General features: G+C 35.4%; 1 pseudogene; it reads right to left on the bottom strand.

Annotated features, from left to right (window-relative positions):
• Positions 1–211: 211 nt before the first annotated feature.
• LOC120130594 lies at positions 212–1,962 on the bottom strand (annotated as a pseudogene).
• Positions 1,963–26,004: the final 24,042 nt, after the last annotated feature.

Genomic DNA, 26,004 nt, shown 5'->3' with positions numbered 1-26,004 from the left:
CCTACTATCTTCTAAATTATCCATCCGATAGGACTCCCCAGCCGAAATGAAGTGGACATATTCTTGTTAAAAATGCTTAGAATACAAATTTATATAAAATAAAATAAAAAATTTGATGATGATGATTTATTTGTTAAATATTGATAAATATATTAATCATACGTAAATTATTTAAAGAAAATACAAAGATATATTTTTTAAAATATGAAGAGGGGACTAGTTAATTTCTCTTATTATCATGGACAATCCCTTCATTCCCTGCAAGCATCAGGTATTTGTCTCTCCTAGTCAAGGTAGTACACTTAAATCCCAGAGCATCAGCCAGTTTCCTCTGAATATAATTAGCCACTTCGAAGCTAGACCTGCCCCCTGCACATGTGAACTCCGGTGGCACCTTTCCCAGTATTTGAACATGGTAGCTCGGTCTTGGGTTCATCAGAAAGAAAATGGGATCCAACCATTTCAACCCACTCGCCGTCGTGCGTAAAACATGCTCACATGAGCGTTCATCGCTACCGGAACAATGTCATCGGCTAGCTCGGCGAACAACGAGCTGAATCTCAACAGATAAGGCTCCCTGCATGTGGTTCCTTCGGGACAGACCACCAAATCACCTTCACTTAACAGCTTCTGCATGGTTTTTCCGTCCTGGTTCCTGTCCCTGGTCAGCCTGACTGTCCTGATGGGAGCTATTATCTCCGACATTTTGCTCAAGCTGTAGGTCACTGCCGTCAAGGGCTTGCATAATGCCGTGCTGAGAAAAACTGGGTCCAAAAGCGTTCGATGTGTACAGACGTATAGGACACCTTTTTTGTGTTGTGAATTTGGTTGAGTTAAAAAGCCTTGGAATCGTAGCTGAACGCCGCTTAGAGAACCAAAGAATATAGCTAACCTGTAAGGCAGGCAGATGCCAACGAGAATCCTAAAAATGGCGAGAATTATACCAAACGGAAGCCACAGGAACATATAAAGTGTTGCCGATGGAGTTGGCAAGAACGCTAGCCTTCCATCGTGAAATATAAGTGGCTTCGGGTACTTGTCCCTCGGCATCACGCAGCTTTGATCGTTTCGGCCATCCACCACATACGCTTCCTGTCGCATTCACAAAGAAAATCGACACAAACTGAACACTTCAACGACCGTTAATTATTTTTCTTATGTTTAAACGAAGTTGAAGTAATAAAAGTACCTTGCAAAGGGAGATAAACCGATGATCATGGTGGCTTGAACTTACAAGGCCAACGTCTGGTTTTTTATGTCCGAGATAACCCTTTAAAGCTTTATGCTTCTCGAGCAAACCGGAGGCGGATACCAAGCCGGTGAAGCGGTTCCCGACGGTGCAATTCGGTGCCGATGACATCATCTACGCTCATGTATTCCTTGAGGAATCCTTCCACCATGACTCTAGGTATACTTGTGAACACAACTCTTGAACTTGTTTTAGACCAAATTTCATAAGCTTGCAGATTAAGATTCTCGAGGTAAAACTTGGGCAACACAGCCATGGCAGCGATCTCGATGTCCTTCTTCCTAAGCCCACAGAAGGATATAAAGATCATAACCCTGATTTTGAGCTCATAGTCTAAAACCCACAAAAAGGAGCACGACAGAAGCAAGAGAAAGGCTCTGAAAATGCTACCACCTTCGAAAGCAACCAGCATGAAGTAAGGAAAGAAGGTTTCTGTTCTCAATAAGACCCCATGAATATCACAAACCACTGTACGAGGGACTTTAATATCTTTGCTCAAATCAAAGTGGGCGACGCTTGTAGGGAATAAAGAACCAACTTGTTGCTGTGGTGATGACGACCACCTAGGAGTTTGGTTACTTAAAAAGAACCCATTAGTTCCTCACCTTCCCGGCGGCTCGATAAAAAGAGTTAGCCAGCAGCGGGTAAAAGACCCAGTCAGCTAGCTTCAGAAACACTATAGGAAAAACCATGGATTTCTCTAGAAATAGGTCAGAGAATAGGCCAGAAGATGAAGGAAATATGGGAAATGTTTGTGTGCAGAGGAGTAAAAGGAAAAAGAGATGATATTTATAGTAGAGAGAGGAGGTAAAGGTTGACCAAAAGATACATTTGGTTAGCCACACAGCTAGCATTGATTGCACAATCAATCTGTCATTTCTGCTTCTTTTTAGCCATTGAATCTTTGATTAAATTTCCATGAACATGCTTCTAGTTCTGCATGAGCACCTGCATTATTTTAAATTATTGTTTTTTGGCTGAAATGGTTATGTCAGATTCTGGTGACCGCCTTTCTAAACAGCTTTAAGGGGGCTTTTTAGCTTTGAAAACTTTATATTGGAATGCGTGTTGTATATACCCGGAACTTGCACAGTGAAAGATGGACAACTTGAGTGTTGATTTTCAAATTTATTTTTTTACGTAAATTACTGTTGAATGATCATTTAACTATGGGTATATTATATTTTGATCATCAAAATTTTAATTTTAGTTATTCGATCATTTAATTATTTAAATATTATTAATTAAATCATATGATAACATTTAACAAAAGAATTGATGTGGTAATTATAAAATTAATATAATTATATATTTGATCATCATTACTTATACATTTAAAGAAGGAGTTTGTTGAGTTAATCGATTGACGGAATCGGCCAAGAGGGGAGTGAATTGACAATTAAAATTTTGGTGGAAGCTTTTGCAGAAAATTGAAAATAATTGCACAGCGATTTAGAGTGGTTCGACTTTCTCAACCAAAGTCTACGTCCACTACCTTAGCTATCCACATTAAGGATTTTCCAACAAATTCACTAATTTGTTCTTTCTTTTGAGGACAAAGAGTAACCATACAACTCCCTCAAGAATTATACCTCAATTCTTGAGCACACTCTTTTTCAAAGAGAAATACACAAATTTGCAAACTTACAAGGAAAACCTCACAAGGCAATATGTTTGCACAATTCTAGAACAAGATAAGAACACTCAAAGATAATTACAATTGAGCAAAAATTGTGTTCTTGAAAGCAAAATGAATATTAAAATGAAATTTGGCTTGAATTGCACAAACTTGATGTTTGATGCTTTCTCTCTTATTTCTCAATGATTTCTTCTTTCTTGTTGTTGATCAATGGCTTCTAAGCTTGTTTAAATACACCTTCAAATGGTTTTGAATGTTGGGGATGCTTAGTGGAGTCAATAGAGCCGTTTAAGTGTGAAAACAATTAATTAAAGCAGTTGGGAGCGACAGTGCATCGATGCATACCCATGGTGCATCGGTGCATCAGTGTAAAATTCAAATATTTTGACCGTTGGACCCTTAGTGCATCGGTGCACTAAGAGTGCATCGATGCATCAAGTGCATTCGATGTTTCAACATAGCCAGAGTGCATCGATGCATGGTTTGTGCATCGATGCATCAAATACATTCGATGTTTTCATAAATTAAGTATAAACACAATTTTACACATTTAGTAAGGTTTGAAATTGATCTTGAAATAATTGGAGTAATAATTTGATATTCGATTAATTAAATCGAATATACTTAGAAAATCATTTGTAAAATCTTAAAATTCATTTAAACTAATTTGTTATATCGAAACATCAAAATGTTTTCAACACTCCCCCTTTTGATATAACAAACATTTGTGTTATTTTAAGATTTTCTAAAAAATTTGAAATCAATTTTGAAAAATTACTCCCCCTTACTACAACACTTCTCCCCTTTAACACTTTTACACTTCTCCCCCTTTTTGTTAAATCAAAAAGACATTAAAATGATTTAAACAAGGTTTTGAAAAGCTTAGCCAATAGATATATATATATATATATATAGCTTAAGGTGCTAAGATCACAATCAAAAGAGAGATTAGCCATTAGTTCCATAATCAATATTCAAAAACAAATGTGAAATGACATAATTGGTCATATATATCTAATGATGCAAAAATAAGAAAATTCAACCAAACCAAATATATATATTAAGTTCAAAATCCATCATCCAACCATAACAAATTCAAGCATTTAACAATCAAAACAAACAATCCAAAACAATCCAAGTTTGAAATACTAAGAAAGCATGGAGAAAAGGTCTAATCCATCGGAGGGTCGGGAGGAGGAGGATAATGAGCTCGAACTTCAAGAGTGAGCGCGTCCATACGTTCATGCATCTCCCACTAAAACTCAGTAATCTGATACTCCATGGAGGCAAACCTCAGATCAAACGACTCCAAGAATGATCGAAAATATTATGGCATTTGATCTTCTTGTCGTGGCAGTTCCGGTGCAGGCTCATCGTCTGGAACTTGATCGTCGATATCTTGCATAAGTTGTTGAAACTCAGGATCATCGTCAACAGCCGGTGCTGGAGGAGGAGGAGGAGCACGAGAAGAGCTAGGAGCAGCTCGTGAAGAACTAGCTCCCGGAGTTTGCTTACCGGGTCGAAAACCCAAATATCGGTTTCCTCGTCTTGTTTCCAATCCGCTTTCTTCAAGGAGGTAAGATTGATTTGATTTTGGAGTGGGATGGGATTGTCGAGAGAGACGTTTAGACCGAGTTTGATAAAAAGGTTACTTAGAAGACATCCATAAATCAATGTTTCAACATGTTTTGAATGAACAATGTTTATGATATCCACTAGTTGACTAAAAATAATGTGGGCAGATTATTTTGATCTTATTTTTAATACAGTGCATCCACCATAAATCCCTAGCATGAAGAGTGGAGTACCTACCTCCGGATGGTCTAAACCACCAAGAGATCATCAAATAAAGAAAGCGATCGTGATGAGATCGTAGAGTACTAACACTAGAATTTGGAACATATGGATATTCCACATTTTCATTCTCATTATATAACCCATCATCATCTAACCCAAAATGGAAAGCTATAGTCTCGGGGTCAATATTAATATATTGGCCTAAAAGATAGGATCTAATGGCTATAGTCCCACATTGAGTTTCGTTTTGAATACATACCGCATTGGAATAGAAAATGCGGACTAACTGTTGATAAACGATAGGTTTGAGCTAAAACATTTTATCAAACTTCCAAGCTTTAAGAATCGGAAGGTATTCAAAGTCAATATATATCATAGCTTGAAGAGAAGGAATACGCTCTTCCCGGATTCTATAAGATTGAAAAGAATTTTTGTACCTAGAGTACAATTCGTCTCTATAACTCTCAGGCATATTAAAACAAGATCCTAATAGAGATGTAGGTGGAGGAGGAACGGGATTAGAAGGTTGGTTTGAATGAGAACGACTCGATGAAGTCCTAGGGCGTTTGGGATTTGACATGTTTTAAAGATTCAGAAAAGGAATGTAACCTACAATTTGAAACACATGTATGCACAATAATCAATCCCAAAAGTCAATTGAGTCCTCAATAATTCAAGGTTCTCTAAACCGAATCCTAATGGGCAAGGTTTTGAAAACTATTTGAAAACAATTTTTGCAAAATCATAATATGTATAGTTTTTATGAAAACAACATAATTAAATCAAAAACATCAAATTTAAAAATTAAATTCAAATTTTCATTTTTTTTAATTTCGAAAATTCAAAAATTTCTTTGAAAATTTGTGAGTTTTTGATGAAATTGGTTGTAAAATCTAGTTTGTAATCATCAAACAATCAATGCCCGATAAAATGTTCATCCTAGAACTAATTAAAACTAGTCCTAATATTAGAATATGATAAAATAGAGGTTTTTAGAAAAATACCTTGAAAATTTCGGATTTGAGAGGAATGAGATGTTGTGTTGCAGGATTTAATGATAGTAGCATGATATAGAGATGAAAAGCTCGAGGATTCCGACAAATTTTTGATGATTTTGAGCAAAAGGAGATTTAGAGAAAGAGAGGCGACAATGGAGTGTTTTTGAGGGTTTTGAAACAAAGAAGAGAATCAGGGTTATTAACCAAAACCCGATGGATGCATCGATGCATTGACTTGTGCATCGATGCACATTCAAGGCGTGCATCGGTGCACCTTCATGGTGTATCGATGCACATTCAAGGATGCATCGATGCACTGATAGGTGTATCGATGCATGAAGCACAAAAAATGTCAAAAAACTGTTTTAAACACTTAAAATGCTAAATTAATTGGCTCTAGTGGTATTGACAACTCATATATTGAAAATTAATCATGTTCAATCAATCAAATTAATCCTTTAAACTACTTTTGAACATAAAATTAATTTTCTCTAAAGAACATAAACTCCCCCTAACTAATAGCAATGAATGCAATAAAAAATTATCATTATATTCATTTTTCATTTTTATTCTTAAAAATGCTAAAATCATTTTAAACACTAAGTGAAGATAGGTTAGTTAAACCTAATTCTCTCCTAAGTGTCCAAAATCTTTCTTTGTCTAAAGGTTTTGTAAAGATATCCACTAATTGGTGCAAAGTATCAACAAATTCTAGAACTATATCTTCCTTAACGACATGGTCTCTAATGAAGTGATGTCTAATTTCAATATGCTTAGTTCTAAAATGTTGGATGTGATTTTTAGTGAGACAAATAGCACTAGTATTATCACACTTGATAGGAATGGTACCTACTTCAATTCCATAATAAAAAAGTTGTTGACTTGTGCACAACAACTACCGGCTGAAATGTATTCTGCTTCAGTGGTAGATAATGCAACACAATTTTGTTTCTTTGAAAACCAAGAAATCAACATATTTCCAAGGAATTGGCAAGTACCGGAGGTGCTTTTCCTATCTAATTTGCATCCTCCATAATCCGTATCAGAGAAGGCATGCAAGCTAAAGCTAGAGTCTCTAGGATACCAAAGTCCTAAACTAGGAGTGTCCTTAAGGTATCTAAAGATTCTCTTAACAGCTAGTAAATGTGATTCCTTAGGACATGATTGAAATCTAACACATAAGCAAACACTAAATATAATGTCCGGTCTACTTGCAGTTATATAAAGCAAAGAGTCAATCATTGACCTATATAATTTAACATCCACACATTTATCTCCTTCATCTAAGTCAAGCTTTGTTGATGAGCTCATTAGAGTGTCATGTGGTTTGCCATTTTCCAGTCCAAACTTCTTGAGCATATCTTTGACGTACTTAGCTTGATTGATGAAGATGTCATCTTTTCTTTGCTTGATTTGGAGTCCCAAGAAAAATGAGAGCTCCCCCATCATGCTCATCTCAAACTCACTTTGCATTAGCTTAGAAAATTCTTGACATAGAACATCATTAGTAGAACCAAATATTATATCATCAACATAAATTTGAACTACTAATAAATCTTTACCTTTATGCTTTAAAAACAATGTAGTGTCAACATTCCCTTTTAAAAAAACCTTTTTTAATTAAAAAAATTGACAATCTTTCATACCAAGCTCTAGGAGTTTGTTTTAAATCATAAAGTGCTTTTGTCAACTTAAGAACATGATTTGGAAATTTTAAATCTTCAAAACCAGGAGGTTGTTCCACATACACTTCTTCCTTTATAAAACTATTTAAAAATGCACTTTTAACATTCATTTAATATAATTTAAATTCATAAAAACATGCAAATGCTAATAACATTCTAATTTCTTCCATCCTAGCTACGGGAGCGTATGTTTCATCATAGTCTATTCATTCTTCTTGAGTATAGCCTTGAGTAACAAGTCTAACCTTGTTTCTCAATATATTACCACTCTCATCAAGCTTATTCATAAATACCCATCTAGTACCTACAGTAGATTTATTACTAGGCATTTCAACTAATGTCCATACTTTACTTCTCTCAAATTGATTTAACTCTTCTTGCATAAACATAATCCAATGTTCATCTTTTAATGCTTCTTTAATATTCTTAGGCTCTATGCATGAGATAAATGCAACATAAAATATTTCTAAGAGAAGATCGAGTTGTTACCCCTTTTAATGGATCACCTATAATCTTACCATCCTTGACATATTTGTACTCTCTTGTGTAAGATAATTTCCTTTCTTCAATGGTTGGATTCTCGAGAGGATCTTGAGTTTCCTCATTTTTCGTTTTTTCCTTTGATGATGGTTCTCCAACGTCATGTTCAACGTCATTTATATTATAATACCTACATCATTCAAAACAGAATCCTTCCTCGAAAGGGGATTATCATCAAAAACAACATGTATAGACTCTTCTACAACTAAAGTTCTTTTATTAAATACTCGATAAGCTTTAGAATTTAAGGAATAACCCAGAAAAGTTCTTTCATCACTTTTAGCATCAAATTTTGCCAAGATTGTCTTTACCGTTGTTTAAAACAAAACATTTACATCCAAAAGGATGAAAATAACTAATGTTAGGCTTTTTATTTTTAAAAATTTCATATGGAGTTTTCTTTAAGATTGGCCTAATCATTACTCGATTTACAACATAATAAGCAGTATTTGTGGCTTCCGCCCAAAAATATTTTGGCAAATTGTTTTCACAAAGTATGGTTCACAAAGTATGGTTCTAGCCATTTCTTCTAAAGTTCAATTTTTCCTCTTAACAACTCCATTTTGTTGAGGGGTTCTAGGTGCTAAAAAATTATGGCTAATATCATTAGAATTACAAAAATCAGTAATCCAAGATTTTCAAATTCGTTCTATGATCACTCCTAACACTAGTTATAGAGTAACCTTTTTCGTTTTGGATTACTTTTGAAAACGTGATGAATTTTTCTAATGCTTCATCTTTAGTATTTAAGAATAGAGCCCAAGTATATCTAGAGTAGTCATCTACCAAGATAAATGCATATTGTTTTCCACCCAAGCTAGTAGTCCTAGTTGGCCCAAAAAGATCTATATGGATCAATTGTAATACTCTACTAGTTGATACATCATTAATGATTTAAAAGAAATTCACTTTTTTTTCCTTTAGCACAAGCTTCACAGATTTTATCATTATCAAATTTAAGCTTAGGCAACCCTCGAACTAAATTTTCTTAAATTAGCCGTTGCAAAACACTCATACTAGCATGTCTTAGTCTCCTATGCCATAACCAACTATCATGCTCATCCTTAGCAACTAGGCATAAATTAGTCATAACAATAGAGTCTAAATGCACCATAAATGTTTCCTATCTATGACAACAAGCATAATCAAAGTAGATGCAATGTCAATCAATTTGCAAACACTTAATTCAAAAATAAGACATTGTATCTTTCATCAAATTCACCTATTCAGATTATGCTTTAATCCATTCACATACAAAACATTATGCAATGTTGATTATTGAGATTAAGAGCACATGCATAAAGTTTTTGAAAATGTTATGCATTAAAATTTATAATATTTAAACAAAAATCTATGCATAAACATTAAGAAAAATTTAAGGTTAAAATTTTGCAAAACCAAAGTTCTTGAAAAATCAATATCAATTGTTAAAGAGATATCAATTATATTTAAAAAATAATTTGACCAAAATTAGATGAATTAGAGTTTATAAAACATTGCCAAAATTACTATGTTCATCATACAATAATTTTCAACATACATGAGATAAAACATAATTATTCAACATTTAAAACCTCATGCATGCATAAACTAAATGAGCAACCAAATATAATAATTACATTAAGTTTAGAGGTTACCCATTTCTTTTTCATGTGTGGCAAGAGCATCTTGAATATCATCATCTTCATCACCTTGCTCCCACACACCTACAGAGACATTTAAGTAGATTTTGGTATCCAAATTGCTTTGGATATGTGAATGTTAGTTCAATGCCCCTTGTTCCTTTTGGAACCCATATTTGTCTAATTTTAAACCTTTTTCCTTCTTTAAAGGACAAGTATGTTCCTTATGACCATGATAATGAATGTGAACATATTGTCATTATTGAACTAGATGAATTATTTAAAGTGATCTCTTTTCTTTTGTTAAGCATTCACTTAACTTTCAAATTAAAATTTCTTTTTCAATATTTTCAAATTTCATTTTTGAAAGTTCTAAATCCTTCTTCAAGAGTTCATTTTGATTTTCAAAATACATTTTCGCTTCTAGAAGAAGTTTGTTTAATTTGAATTTTCTTTTTCAAAGTTTTCAGATTTTAGTTTTGAAAGCTCTAACTCCTTTTTCAACATTTCATTTTTGTTTTTCCAAGTATGTTTTAGCTTTCAAAAGAAGATCATTTTTAGCTATAAGTTTAGAAATCAAATTCCTATATTTGGATTTTATGGTCTCAAACTCCGAAAATAATTCATCATAAGCATCTTGTAACTCATTAAAAGATTTTGAATTTAATTTATTTGAGTTAGAAGATACCTTTGGCTCTGTGAGAGCTAATAGATACATCACCTTTATTGGTTTCTTCTCCTTGTCTCCATCTCCTCAAGCTTATCCCACATTTCCTTGACACTTGAATAAGAAGAAACTCCTTCATATACATTAGGATCAATTGCACAACATAACATGTGCATAACCTTTGTGTTTTGTTGAGATTTCTTTTATTCTTGATTGCTCCACTTCTTTGTCTTCTTCGTAGGAGAGGAATATCCTTTCTCGATTATCATCAAAGCTTCCATATCAAATGCTTGGATAAATATCATCATAAACCTCTTCCAATGACGATAATTTGTCCCGTTGAAGTGTGGAGGCACGCCAATTGGTCTGGACTCTTCCATGGAGAATGAACCGGAAGTGGACGCCATCTTTATCGATTTAACTCTTCCCAAATCTACTCAAGAGCTGGTTAAACCTTCAAATGAGTGAGGCTCTTATACCAATTGTTGAGTTAATCGATTGACGGAATCCGCCAAGAGGGGGATGAATTGGCAATTAAAATTTTGGTGGAAGCTCTTGCAAAAAATTGAAAATAATTGCACAGCGATTTAGAGTGGTTCGACTTTCTTAACCAAAGTCTACGTCCACTACCTTAGCTATCCACACTAAGGATTTTCCAACAAATTCACTAATTTTTTCTTTCTTTTGAGGACAAAGAGTAACCTTACAACTCTCTCAAGAATTATACCCCAATTCTTGAGCACACTCTTTTTCAAAGAGAAATACACAAATTTGCAAACTTACAAGGAAAACCTCACAAGGGAATATGTTTGCACAATTCTAGAACAAGATAAGAACACTCAAAGATAATTACAATTGAGCAAAAAATGTGTTCTTGAAAGCAAAATGAATATTAAAAGGAAATTTGACTTGAATTGCACAAACTTAATGTTTGATGCTTTCTCTCTTGTTTCTTAATGATTTCTTCTTTCTTGTTGTTGATCAATGGCTTCTAAGCTTGTTTAAATACACCTTTGAATGATTTTGAACGTTGGGGATTCTTAGTGGATTCAATAGAGCCATTTAAGTGTGAAAACAATTAATTAAAGCAATTGGGAGTGTCAGTGCATCGATGCATACCCATGGTGCATCAGTGTAAAATTCAAATATTTTGACCGTTGGACCCTTAGTGTATCGGTGCACTAAGAGTGCATCGATGCATCAAGTGCATTCTATGTTTCAAAATAGCCAGAGTGCATCGATGCATGGTTTGTGCATCGATACATCAAATACATTCGATGTTTTCATAAACTCCTCAGTGCATTGATGCATGGTATGTGCATCGGTGCATGAAATGCATTCGATGTTCAATTTAATTCATGGTGCATCGGTGCATCACTTTGAAAAATTGATTTTAGGCTTGATTTTGGTTCAAAATACTTTGTGAAAATTATTTTAAAAATAGTTTAAGTATAAAACACAATTTTACACATTTAGTAAGGTTTGAAATTGATCTTGAAAGACTTGGAGTAATAATTTGATATTCGATTAATTAAATCGAATATACTTAGAAAATCATTTGTAAAATCTTAAAATTCATTTAAGCTAATTTGTTATATCGAAACATCAAAATGTTTTCAACATAGTTGACGGACAAGGATAAAGTTACATAGTTTTTTGAAAGGGTTGTTGCCCCTCCCAAAATCTTTGGTATAATGATATTTTAGATTTTTTTTGAAATTAAATATGAATCAAATAAGGTTTTTTTCCTCTTATTTTTTAGATTTAAATATTTAATAGATTCTTATTCTTTTAATATAAATAACTTTGTCCCACAATATTTGATCCTAGCTTGGTTCTTGGTGACAGAAGAAATGTGTAAACATATCAATTTTTATTAATCGCCACATCATTTCTTTTGTTAAATATTATATATTGAAATAGTTAAGTGGTTTTAATGATAAAATTAAAAATATCAATGATCAAAATAGAATTTCTCCATAATTAGGTGATAATCCAATGTAGTTTACCCATTCTTTTTCTTCCTCCAAAAGAGCCAATCCTATGTTAGATGACCCGTATCATCTATTCAAATTGACTTTCTTCAAAACTATTTTCAACCCACTTTTCCTCTGCATGATTTTAGCTGTTTTTACATGATCCATAACAGTATTTCAACAAGAAATTTATGCCATTTATATGTTCCTCCAAGTACGGAGACGCTTGTCCTTCTTCTTAATTCAAGCCGGCTGCTACGGCAGCCTGTTAGGCGATAATAGGCAGCAACATATCTAATATGACCGATTGACCATATTTTTTTTAAAGGTGGAGTCAAGTCGATGATTTAAATACAAATTATTTTATAATACAAAAGTTTTGATATATTTCTTAAAATAAATATATCACTGATGATTTAAATAAATACGAATTCTTCGATGATGATTTATGTACGAATTATTATGTAATGCGAAAGTCCTAGATATATCATATGAATTGAACCAGTTTTGTATTTTCTAGCAGTTAAGATCATGCAGTTTTGGTTGGTTAAGATCGTGCAGCTCATGATCTACCTTGCAACATTTATATCCAATTAACAAAGGAAACTGTTAATTCCTTTGCATGATCGTTAAATTGTGTATTAAATTACTTGCAAATGACTTTTGTGTTTTGGTAAGATATAGGACATGCAATATTCATTAATCATGGAGTTGGTAACGCTCAATCATTTGGATTTGTTGTTTATGTAATTCTTGTATTTTGAGTGTTCTGTGAAAATTTAGATATTTTAGAATTCACTGCACATAAATGATAAATTTATGAGAAAATCGCCTTAGTGACCAAAAATGTCTTATAATATACGATTTTAACCAACTTTTTTTGGATTTGCCAAAATGACCAACAAAATCGCAACGCGAAATAAAAATCGCAACGCGATCCCCAGAATCGCAAATCAGTTTCCAAAATCGCAACGCGATTCTTGAAAATCGCAATGCGATAGTACAAATTCGCATTGCGATTTTACAGAATCGCAACGCGAATATGAAAATCGCAACGCGAACACATAAATCGCAACGCGTATCCGTAAATCGCAACGTGTATCCGTAAATCGCAACGCGTATCCGTAAATCGCAATGCGTATCCGTATATCGCAACGCGTATCCGTAAATCGCAACGACAATACGTAAAATCGCAACGCGTATCTGTAAATCGCAACGCGATTTTTAAAGCGCCATTATAATCGCTACGCGTATTTTATTTTCAAATTACAAAAACGAATATTAAGACAAAATCCCGTAATCGCAACTCATAACCTAAAACCTAAAATCACAACTCAATCACATCTCCATCTCTCACTCTCTACGGCGAAATCCGTCCCCATCTTCGAAGATTTCCGTCCCCATCTCCGGCGAAATCCCTCACAACCATTCACGGTCAGAAATCCCTCACAATATTCAGAAATGGAAAATCAACCTCCGAGGGTTAGTTTTTTTAATTATTTTTATTTTGAAATTTTTGCATTATTGTAGGTTTTTCATTGAAACTGATGATAAGTTACTGGTCATTTCAATAATAGATTAACCATTTCACTTAGATTCATTTCGCGTTACGATTCTCTTGTTGCGATTTTCATTTCGCGTTGCTATTCTCTCGTTGCGATTTTCAAGTTAGTATTTGTCTTTGTCTTTGTTCTGTCTTTTGGTTGAAGTAATGCAATCCATTCAAGTTTCAATTTGCAGAAGAGTCGCAACGAGATAAATGAAAATCGCAAAGTGAAAATGACTATCTGCAACGAGAAAATGAAATCGCAACGAGAGAATCGCAACGCGAAATGAAAATCGCAACGAGAGAATCGCAACGCGAAATGAAAATCGCAACGAGAGAATCGCAACGCGAAATGAAATCGCAACGAGAGAATCGCAACGCGAAACCAAAATCGCATTGCGATTTTCATTTCGCGTTGCGATCTCTCGTTGCGATTTTCATTTCGCGTTGCGATTCTCTCGTTGCGATTTTCATTTCTCTCGTTGCGACAGTCATTCTCTTTGCGATTTTCATTTCAACCAAAAGACAAAACAGTGTTGCAAATTTTAGTTTCAAGAATAACTACTACTTTTTATGTTATTGTTTTTGGTATATCTTCACAGTGTAGTTTTTGGTATATCTAACTTGGTATGTTTATTGTTTTGTAGAATTTTTTTTCGGCTTCATTGACATTAAGGAATAAAGTTAGCCTAGCCACTACAATTGCTTCGAAGCTTTCACCTGCACAAAGACAATTGTTTGAGGAAACCTGCTTCGGGCCATGGCTGAGAGTACAGCATCCGGGGGAGATGCTAATTTGACCCATTTGTGGCTTCAGACCATGACATCAAATCTACCCGACAGTATACAACGTGGTGAGGAAGAGATATGGTTTCATTTCCACCAGCGTATACTTTTTGGGCGGAAGGAGTTCTGCTTAATCACTGGTCTACGATTCAGACACGATGATGTAGGCCGTACTCGTCAATCGCCCCCCATCATGGTTATCCCGGGTTTTTCGGATGAGTCAATGGAGAAGCCGAACCTACACGTCGACGACCTGAAGAAATTGTTTAATAAGAAAGCTGGTTTCACTCGGATGGATGACGTCGATGTTGTCCGAGTATGCCTTCTACTACTTGTGTATGCCGGCTTTTTAGGCAGAGAGGCCAGACACCTATTCCTCGGAGCTAATATTGGTAGAGGACCTGAATGCATGTAATCTGTTTCCGTGGGGTTCGTATATATGGAAAGATACCTGGACTAAGTTGTCTACTGCCTTTGATGACCGCAAAAGTTGCGTGGCGATGGGTCGAAATACACTTTGTCAGGCTTGTTTGGGCCTTTAAGGTAAGAATTTCTATATAATGTTTCTAAAATTATAATTATTTAACAATTACTAATTTTGTTATTATATTGTTTGTAGATTTGGATATTCGAGGCTTTCCCCAACATGCGTACATATGCAAAAAACGTCAAATGATATTCCCAGGGCTATTTCCTGGAAGAGGAAAACTCTGTTGGATTGGGAAGACTTAATACCATATGCGACATAAATAATGTAAGTTAACAAATACTTTCATATATAAACAAGTTATTAATAGTAGACGTTTAACTTTGTTTGAGTTTTTATTGTTAGGAGGCCAACATTCCATTACAAAGACTGACACCCATGGAGGAAGAGCTTGCCACTGATTGGTGGCAAGCTAGTCAGAGTTTTTTGATGGCACGGATGATGAGCAGCATCCACTTCCTCCAATTCGAGAGCCATCACCTCACCCAGAGCCATCACCCGATCGACCCGACTATACACCTCTAGAACGAGAGCCATCACCTATCCCGTCACATCATCGAGCCTCTTCTCCACCATCACTCATGATAGGCGACCGGTAAAGAGGCCACTACATTTATCTCCTTTTCTCCACCTCCACGGGATGAGTTACGTGATGAGGTCAATGCCTTGCGTGAGGAGATCGGTACTCTACGCGATAACGATGGTGCTGGCGTGTGGAGGTGTCACTTTACGTGGTGAGGTTGCCGCTCTACGTGAGATAATAGTATCGTTGCAGAATGAGGTCATACTCTACGCAACGAGGTAAGTTTAAGATTTTCCATATTTAACTTAATGATAAATTTACTCGTAATTTCACTTAGATTAGCCATTTCACTTAGATTGCTAGTAAATTTATTCGGTTGCTGCCAATTCTGCTAACTGTGTATTCTTAACACTGTGAAATAGTATTTGTCTTGTTTTGTCTTTTGGTTGAAAGTAAATTTGTTCGGTTGCTGCCATTCTGCTAAACTGTGTATTCTTTAACACTGTGAAATAGTATTGTCTTTGTTTTGTCTTTTGGTTGAAAGTAAATTTGTTCGGTTGCTGCCAATTCTGCTAAACTGTGTATTCTTTACACTGTGAAATAGTATTTGTCTTTGTTTGTCTTTGGTTGAAAGTAAATTTGTTCGGTTGCTGCCAATTCTGCTAAACTGTGTATTCTTTAACACTGTGAAATAGTATTTGTCTTTGTTTTGTCTTTTGGTTGAAAGTAAATTTGTTCGGTTGCTGCCAATTCTGCTAACCGTGTATTCTTTAACACTGTGAAATAGTATTTGTCTTTGTTTGTCTTTTGGTTGAAAGTAAATTTGTTCGGTTGCTGCCAATTCTGCTAAACTGTGTATTCTTTAACACTGTGAAATAGTATTTGTCTTTGTTTGTCTTTTGGTTGAAAGTAAATTTGTTCGGTTGCTGCCAATTCTGCTAAACCGTGTATTCTTTAACACTGTGAATAGTATTTGTCTTTGTTTGTCTTTTGGTTGAAAGTAATTGTTCGGTTGCTGCCAATTCTGCTAAACTGTATTCTTTAACACTGTGAAATAGTATTTGTCTTTGTTTTGTCTTTGGTTGAAAGTAAATTTGTTCGGTTGCTGCCAATTCTGCTAAACTGTGTATTCTTTAACACTGTGAAATAGTATTTGTCTTTGTTTTGTCTTTGGTTGAAAGTAAATTTGTTCGGTTGCTGCCAATTCTGCTAAACTGTGTATTCTTTAACACTATGAAATAGTATTTGTCTTTGTTTGTCTTTTGGTTGAAAGTAAATTTGTTCGGTTGCTGCCAATTCTGCTAAACTGTATTCTTAACTGTGAAATAGTATTTGTCTTTGTTTTGTCTTTGGTGAAAGTAAATTTGTTCGGTTGCTGCCAATTCTGCTAAACTGTGTATTCTTTAACACTGTGAAATAGTATTGTCTTTGTTTTGTTTTGGTTGAAGTAATGCAATCCATTCAAGTTTCAATTTGCAGAAGAAGAAATAGTTTACTTTCGCAACACGAAACTTAAAATCGCAACGAGAGAATCGCAACGCGAAATGAAAATCGCAACAAAAGAATCGCACGCGAAACCAAAATCGCAACGACAAAATCGCAACGCGAAACCAAAATCGCATTGCGATTTCATTTCGCGTTGCGATTTCTCGTTGCGATTTTCATTTCGCATTGCGATTCTGTCGTTGCGATTTTCATTTCGCGTTGCGATTTTGGTTCGCGTTGCGATTTTGGTTTCTCGTTGCGATTCTCATTTCGCGTTGCGATTTTAAGTTTCGTTGCGAAAGTAAACTATTCTTCTTCTGCAAATTGAAACTTGAATGGATTGCATTACTTCAACCAATAGACAAAACAAAGACAAATACTAACTTCAGGGTATTAGTTTGAAACATATTTTTCTTTGTATCTGATGCATTTGTGAACTATGATAGATAATGACTTGGGTGAATACAATGCAAGTTTGAAACATATTGTCTTTGTTTTCACTGTTTAAATATCATGTCTGTTTATTTACTGATTTTTTTTAATTATTTAGCGGCCTGATAGAGTGGATGCTTTACGTCGGGTTATGCTTGCACGACGGAGTTCACGCATCAGACAGCGTGCACGTGCTATTAAGTCTCCGTACACCCCAATAGTGCGAAGACACCGCAAGAAGAAGCCCGACTCGCTGTCATCCCTCAAGAGTCCACTCCTATCGTTGAAGAGGCCCCCCTATCATTCCTCGAGAGTCCCCTCCCACCGTTCAAGAGGCCACTGTCATCATTGAAGAGGTCCCTCCCACCATTCAAGAGCCCGATTCACATGGCGTCATATGTAGGCTTCTTGAGAAACCCTCTGACGTGCCGGACATGATGGATTCAAGTTGGCTCGTATGAGTTACCGGCCAGTACCATACCGGTATCTGAAGAGGAGAGGGAACAACTACGGACACAATTCTGGATAACACCCTTTGGGCTAAGACCGCAGTTGATTTTTCTACATGAGCGGAGCCAGGGGTGTTTCATGACATATGCAAGCTCACCGATGATATCTATTTGTTGCTTGATCGGTCTTGGTGGGGCGTATTATTAGGGTCGAAGAATGGCTATTTCGATGGGGGGTAAGTCTTATATTTTTCTTATATTCAATTTGATTAATTTTTTTTTAAATTTATGTAAGTCACTATATGTCTTTTTTGTAAAACAGCATATCGATGCGTGGGTGACACGTCTTCTAATAATAAGAAAACTTAAGAAAATAAAAATATACGATATACAATTATGCCGACGTCTTTTAACGCCGTTCACTTGAAGGCACGAGATGAATCATTTGATTTGGGCAATGGACAAGCTAAACTTTATCCTGCATGGTGGAGGTCGATAAGGTTAGTATTTATTTTAGATTGAGTTTAAAGGTTTTATGAAATAAGTGCGCAAATGAATGAATTATTACTTATGATGCAGGTGTTTATCCCTGTTTTGGAACGTAAACATTGGATTCTCGTCGAGCTTCAGCTCCCATCCCTTAAGACAATAGTGTATGACAGCATGATAAATTACATATCATTGGCTGATTTAAGAGAGTTATTAAGGGATGGAGCTCTCATTTGGCTAAATTCTTGGATGCGATCAATTATTGGACTCGTTCTGGAAACAAGAAGCCAAAGAAGCTCAATATTACAGTTATTAGAGACGAGACCGCGCCACAACAAACGAGCGGAGCCAGAGGAGATTGTGGTCCTCTCGTATGCTTGGCGTTGGAGCGTTTGACGACGGGAAGCACCAAGTATCTACCTCCACCGATAGAGATAGAGCTGCAGTAGGCTTGTGGTTTCGGCATTATATGGCTAAATCGATATATACGAGACGCTGCTACCTGCATCCGCGTTATAAAATGTCCATAAACAATTGGTAAGTTTATAGACTTTTGGTTTGAAAATGTTTGGTTAAGTACCTAGAATTCAATAATTTGCTGTTTGTAGGTTTTAGATGTGTAGAAAGTGTTGTTTGAGCAAATGTTTGGTTTTGCAGGTTAATCTCAGAAGTGAACTGCGTGAAATGATGTATGGCTGCAAAAGTTGATCAATAGTTTAATTGATTGTTTTTTGATTGTTTAATTGATTGTAAAAGTTGATTCAATAGTAGATGATCGGAAATAAGAATTATTGCTTATTTTTTATTGTTTAATTGATTTGTAAAGATGATTTGTAAAAGTTGATTTGTAATTGATGCGAACATAATTCTTATTTGTGCTTGTTAATGATTGAAATGTAATGGTTGATTTTGTTGATTTCATCTGCATTATGTTGAAGGCAAAAATACTATCGCAATGCGAAATGAAAATCGCAATGCGAAATGAAAATCGCAACGAGAGAATCGCAATGCGAAATGAAAATCGCAATGCGGAAATGAAATCGCAACGAGAGATCGCAATGCGATTTTAATTTCGCATTGCGATTCTCTCGTTGCGATTTTCATTTCGCATTACGATTTTCATTTCGCATTGCGATTATCTCGTTGCGATTTTCATTTCGCATTGCGATTTTCATTTCCGCATTGCGATTCTCTCGTTGCGATTTTCATTTCACATTGCGATTTTCATTTCCGCATTGCGATTTTCATTGGGATTTTCATTTCGCATTGCGATTCTCTCGTTGCGATTGTAATTTCCGTGTTGCGATAGTCAAATGCATGCCTAATAAGTGATAACAATGAATAACAAGAGTTGGTTATGTCAAATGGTTGGCCTGAGTCATTAATTCAACTGAAATGTTAAAAGTTCACACATAAAATCCACTAATACAACGTTTGCATTTAAAATCACTAAGTTAACAGTCCCAAAAGGTGAAGCCAATTGTGATTGGGATTTTAAAGAGATTGCCTTTGCTTGACACCATATGAGCTTTGGATTTTGATGAGGATCCATATTTTGGTAGAGGAAAAGATGATTTTGATGGCACTGGTGATCCACATGTACCTTGTATGACCACTTTCCTTGCACGACTACATGTCGATCTCTTCTTCTCTTCACCCTTAGACGGTATACGATCGTGACTTTTTGGTCGGCCAGGTAGCCTTCTGTCCATGGCTGGTGGCAAAACTGTTTGTAAGTCATCTGGTATGTCCCACTCAGAGATGTGGAATAGGGTAGACAATCTCGACATAAGTCTGTCGATAAACTTCTGTGTAGCAATCCATAGCGTATGCGCTTGAATCATCTTGGTTTAAATGAAGAGCAACTTTTATAACACGGCCACACGGATAACCAGATGTTTGCCATTTCATACAACTACACGTCTTTGCATTTAGATCGACTAGCCCATTAAGTTATTATCCAGTACTTGAAAAAAGTGTTTGAACATGGTTCAACTCTCCATGACGTTGACTTCACAACACGTTTCGTTATCTTTTTTTCAGTCATGGTGTAACACGATGTTCCAATGTTCCTGTAAATTTAAATAAACAATACTTAGTAAATATATAAATATGATAAGTTACGAATTCAAAGAAATAATACCTGCATGGTTTCTTTTCTTGTAGTACCACTGTTGAATAGAGGCTCAAAAAACTCCATTAACATAGTAATGGGTAATTTCCGGGATGACGACTTAGAGCGTTGATTGATTCTGCACTATTAGACGTCATGAAACCATCTTCTCCAAGTTGATGTACTCTTGACCATCTTTCAAACCCGACATCTTCTAGTGTTGAGCACACTGAGGCAAAACACGTCTTAAACAATTTATATGCTTATTGAAATCACTTCCCGATAAGCTTTTACAGCCTTCCAGTATGTCCATTTGTGCTTTTTTATACCAGCAGACCTTGATTTTAGATTTCTATACAATGAACACCACAAAGTCCATGAAAAGCATCTGGGAAACACCTTCTAACAGCGTTTCAATTGAGTTTGCCCTATCGGATATGATTGTCAGATTGCTAATAGGACTATGCAATCCCTAAGATGCCCCATAAACCATGTCCATGAATCAGAGGTTTCAGATTTGCCAACCCGTAAGCTTTGGCAATATCCCATTGTTAGCATCCATGGCTACTGCTAATAAGTTTACTCCAAGGTATCGACCTTTCAAATGTGCTCCGTCAACTATAATACTGGGCATGCAAGTAATAAAACGAATCTACAAAATAATATACACAAGAAATATAATCATTTAAATGTGAAATGCATGTAACTAACAAAAATGAGTCAACAAAATTATATTGATTTACTAACCGTAGCACTAATGGCGATAAACAGCAACTCAAAGCGTCCATCTCTATCTGTTTGTATGAGTTACCGACCCAGGATTTTTTAGCTTTAAATTGTGACAATAAACCGGCAGTTGGGCAACGAGCTTCTGGCGACCCCCTCAACAATTCCAAGGCATAACATTTGGCTCTCCAAGCTTGAGAATATGATATACTAATCTTGAACCGAGCATTCATGTCAGTCATAATTTCATGTCCCCGATATACCCTGCCATTCAAAACATTAACTCAGCCAGAAAACCACCCAACACCTTTTTGTTGCCTGTCTATGGTGAGGAAAAACTTGGGTTCTTGACATGTATGTTTTCAATAAAAGTCCTAACTTGAAACATTTCGCAATCTTTTCTCTTTGCAATCATACGCCACGTACATTTTGTCAATCATACACCTTGTTTCGAAACGATCTTTGCTTGATTTGTTAACTTTTAGTTGATAGCCATCTTCCACACATTTCGTATACAAAGCTATCTTCAAGTCTTCCTTTGTATCAAAACAATCATATTTCTTGATACAATAACTTTTGTGTAACAATCAACTGCTTTCTTTACCAATCTTCTCCGGTATCTGAAGTATTCTGGCATATTCCAGTTATACGCCCGTGGCATTTTCCTTTCTTCGGGGACTTTTCTTCTTCTTTTTCTTCTTCAGGATTATATGAATTACAGAATGGATGTTCAACATGTTCATTCACAGTCGTAACTTCCTCCTCATTATCATCAACATACATTCTTCGGCAACGGCTGTTTCATCATCAAAATTTGGGTATTGACCAATATCAAAATCATTACACGCAGGGTCTGTTTCTTCTTCTGAAACATCATCAAAATCCGTGTATTGACCAATATCAAAGTCCGATATTGACCAAGACCAATTTCGAATACTGACTAGTACTCCAATTTTTTCTGTTGTCATCATCGTCTAACTGGTCAATACGAAAACCGGAATTTGGTGCTGAAGTTGATTGGGATTTGGATTAGAGAAAGGTTGTGGGTTTTGAGAAAAACTTAGTTGATTACTACCCGCTACGACCCAACAATACTACTTCTAGGTTCAACAACATACAATGTAACATCATCTTGTGAAACACTAATGTAAGCAATGAATCGTTCAACATCTTCATTGTCGTTAACAAATAAACTTTACCATTTCTCTGATAAGATAGCTAAATCCACTTAGGGGCTCTAAATTCAATTTATTTGAAACGTAGCATTAGAGTTTCATAAGTTAACTTTTGTAAAGACAATTTTAGTGAAGATTCATGGGTAAAGGCATATATTGTAAAACACCATGAACATTATCCCATGACCCTCCAAAACACAATCTATCCAAACATGATCAACATTAGATGATTTCATGGTTGTAAATTAATTTACTAACAGACGAGCTGCGAAACTAAACCTGTTGCCGGATTGGGAAGGATGTCGTTGGATATAGGAACGGATGTCGCCGGAGAGTGATAGATGGAGATGGAATGAGTCCCAAAATTTCAGTGTTGTGATTTACAGATTCTCGTTGCGATTTACGGATTATCGTTGCGATTTACAGATTCTCGTTGCGATTTACGGATTATCGTTGCGATTTACGAATACGCGTTGCGATATACGGATACGCATTGCGATTTACGGATACGCGTTGCGATTTACGGATACACGTTGCGATTTACGGATACGCGTTGCGATTTATGTGTTCGCGTTGCGATTTTCATATTCGCGTTGCGATTCTGTAAAATCGCAATGCGAATTTGTACTATCGCATTGCGATTTCCAAGAATCGCGTTGCGATTTTGGAAACTGATTTGCGATTCTGGGGATTGCGTTGCGATTTTTATTTCGCGTTGCGATTTTGTTGGTCATTTTGGCAAATCCAAAAAAAAGTTGGTTAAAATCGTATATTATAAGGCATTTTTGGTCACTGAGGCGATTTTCTCTAAATTTATTCTTTAAAATTTATATTTTTTTAAGTTTTCAAAGAACTAGTATTAGGAATTAAGGTAAAATACACAAATGGTCTCCCGATTATATAGTGATGTGTCATTGAGTCCCTATTAAAAGTTACAAAATGGTCTATTGATAATAAGGTACTATTTTGTTGAGTTTCCCGACCAGGGTCTCAAATAGCGGACCGCTAATGCTATAGCAGCCGCTATTTCGCGATTACGCCACCATTCGAAGTCGATATTGTCAGAAATAATAGTGTGAACGTGGAATCACACCGATAGTGGCTGGCAATGGCCACAACTTAAAGGGTAACGTCCATTCGTGGAGATTACGACTCACTATTCCCGTTATTTTCTGTTACACCAAATCAATCTATCAAAACGGGTTTGAAAGAGAAAAAGAGAGAGAAGGGAATTCGAACACAACAAAAAATAGGATGATTCAAAAAAAAAGAAAAAAAAATATGAGAACTCACCTTTCTCGTGGGTAACCGAGAAGCTTGAGGGTCACCGGTGAATGGAGCTTTCAGGTTGGAGTTGGAAGTTTGGATGGGATTTGAGACTTGGGAGAAACTCACATAAGAAAAGCTCCTAGAATTTTCTAATTCCTAGAGAGTATTAAAGATTGTTTTGGGCCGTCCCACATCAACCCCTCAATTTTCCTTTTTTAATTTTTTAAATAAATTAGAAAGTATGTTTTTAAAGGGTGGAATTATTTGCCATCTCTTCCTTCCACCTTTTATTACTTATTAGATTACTTTATTACGATACGTACGATTACGATTACGATTACGATTACGATACGACGATTACGATTACGATTACGATTACGATTACGATTACGATTACGATTACGATTACGATTACGATTACGATTACGATTACGATTACGATTACGATTACGATTACGATTACGATTACGATTACGATACGATTACGATTACGACGATTACGATTACGATTACGATTACGATTACGATTACGATTACGATTACGATTACGATTACGATTACGATTACGATTACGATTACGATTACGATTACGATTACGATTACGATTACGATTACGATTACGATTACGATTACGATTACGATTACGATTACGATTACGATTACGATTACGATTACGATTACGTTACATTACGATTACGATTACGATTACGATTACGATTACGATTACGATTACGATACGATTACGATTACGATTACGATTACGATTACGATTACGATTACGATTACGATTACGATTACGATTACGATTACGTACGATTACGATTACGATTACGATTACGATTACGATTACGATTACGATTACGATTACGATTACGATTACGATTACGATTACGATTACGATTACGATTACGATTACGATTAATTACGATTACGATTACGATTACGATTACGATTACGATTACGATTACGATTACGATACGATTACGATTACGATTACGATTACGATTACGATTACGATTACGATTACGATTACGATTACGATTACGATTACGATTACGATTACGATTACGATTACGATTACGATTACGATTACGATTACGATTACGATTACGATTACGATTACGATTACGATACGATTACGATTACGATTACGATTACGATTACGATTACGATTACGATTACGATTACGATTACGATTACGATTACGATTACGATTACGATTACGATTACGATTACGATTACGATTACGATTACGATTACGATTACGATTACGATTACGATTACGATACGATTACGATTACGATTACGATTACGATTACGATTACGATTACGATTACGATTAGATTACGATTACGATTACGATTACGATTACGATTACGATTACGATTACGATTACGATTACGATTACGATTACGATTAGATTACGATTACGATTACGATTACGATTACGATTACGATTACGATTACGATTACGATTACGATTACGATACGATTACGATTACGATTACGATTACGATTATTACGATTACGATTACGATTACGATTACGATTACGATTACGATTACGATTACGATTACGATTACGATTACGATTACGATTACGATTACGATTACGATTACGATTACGATTACGATTACGATTACGATTACGATACGATTACGATTACGATTACGATTACGATTACGATTACGATTACGATTACGATTCGATTACGATTACGACGATTACGATTACGATTACGATTACGATTACGATTACGATTACGATTACGATTACGATTACGTTACGATTACGATTACGATTACGATTACGATTACGATTACGATTACGATTACGATTACGATTACGATTACGATTACGATTACGATTACGATTACGATTACGATTACGATTACGATTACGATTACGATTACGATTACGATTACGATTACGATTACGATTACGATTACGATTACGATTACGATTACGATTACGATTACGATTACGATTACGATTACGATTACGATTACGATTACGATTACGATTACGATTACGATTACGATTACGATTACGATTACGATTACGATTACGATTACGATTACGATTACGATTACGATACGATTACGATTACGATTACGATTACGATTACGATACGATTACGATTACGATTACGATTACGATTACGATTACGATTACGATTACGATTACGATTACGATTACGATTACGATTACGATTACGATTACGATTACGATTACGATTACGATTACGATTACGATACGATTACGATTACGATTACGATACGATTACGATTACGATTACGATTACGATTACGATTACGATTACGATTACGATTACGATTACGATACGATTA

Source organism: Hibiscus syriacus, unplaced genomic scaffold (assembly GCF_006381635.1).
Source record: "Hibiscus syriacus cultivar Baekdansim isolate YM2019G1 unplaced genomic scaffold, ASM638163v2 tig00110548_pilon, whole genome shotgun sequence".
NCBI classification, from domain to species: Eukaryota; Viridiplantae; Streptophyta; class Magnoliopsida; order Malvales; family Malvaceae; genus Hibiscus; species Hibiscus syriacus.
This window is presented reverse-complemented; position numbering and strand designations above follow the sequence as displayed.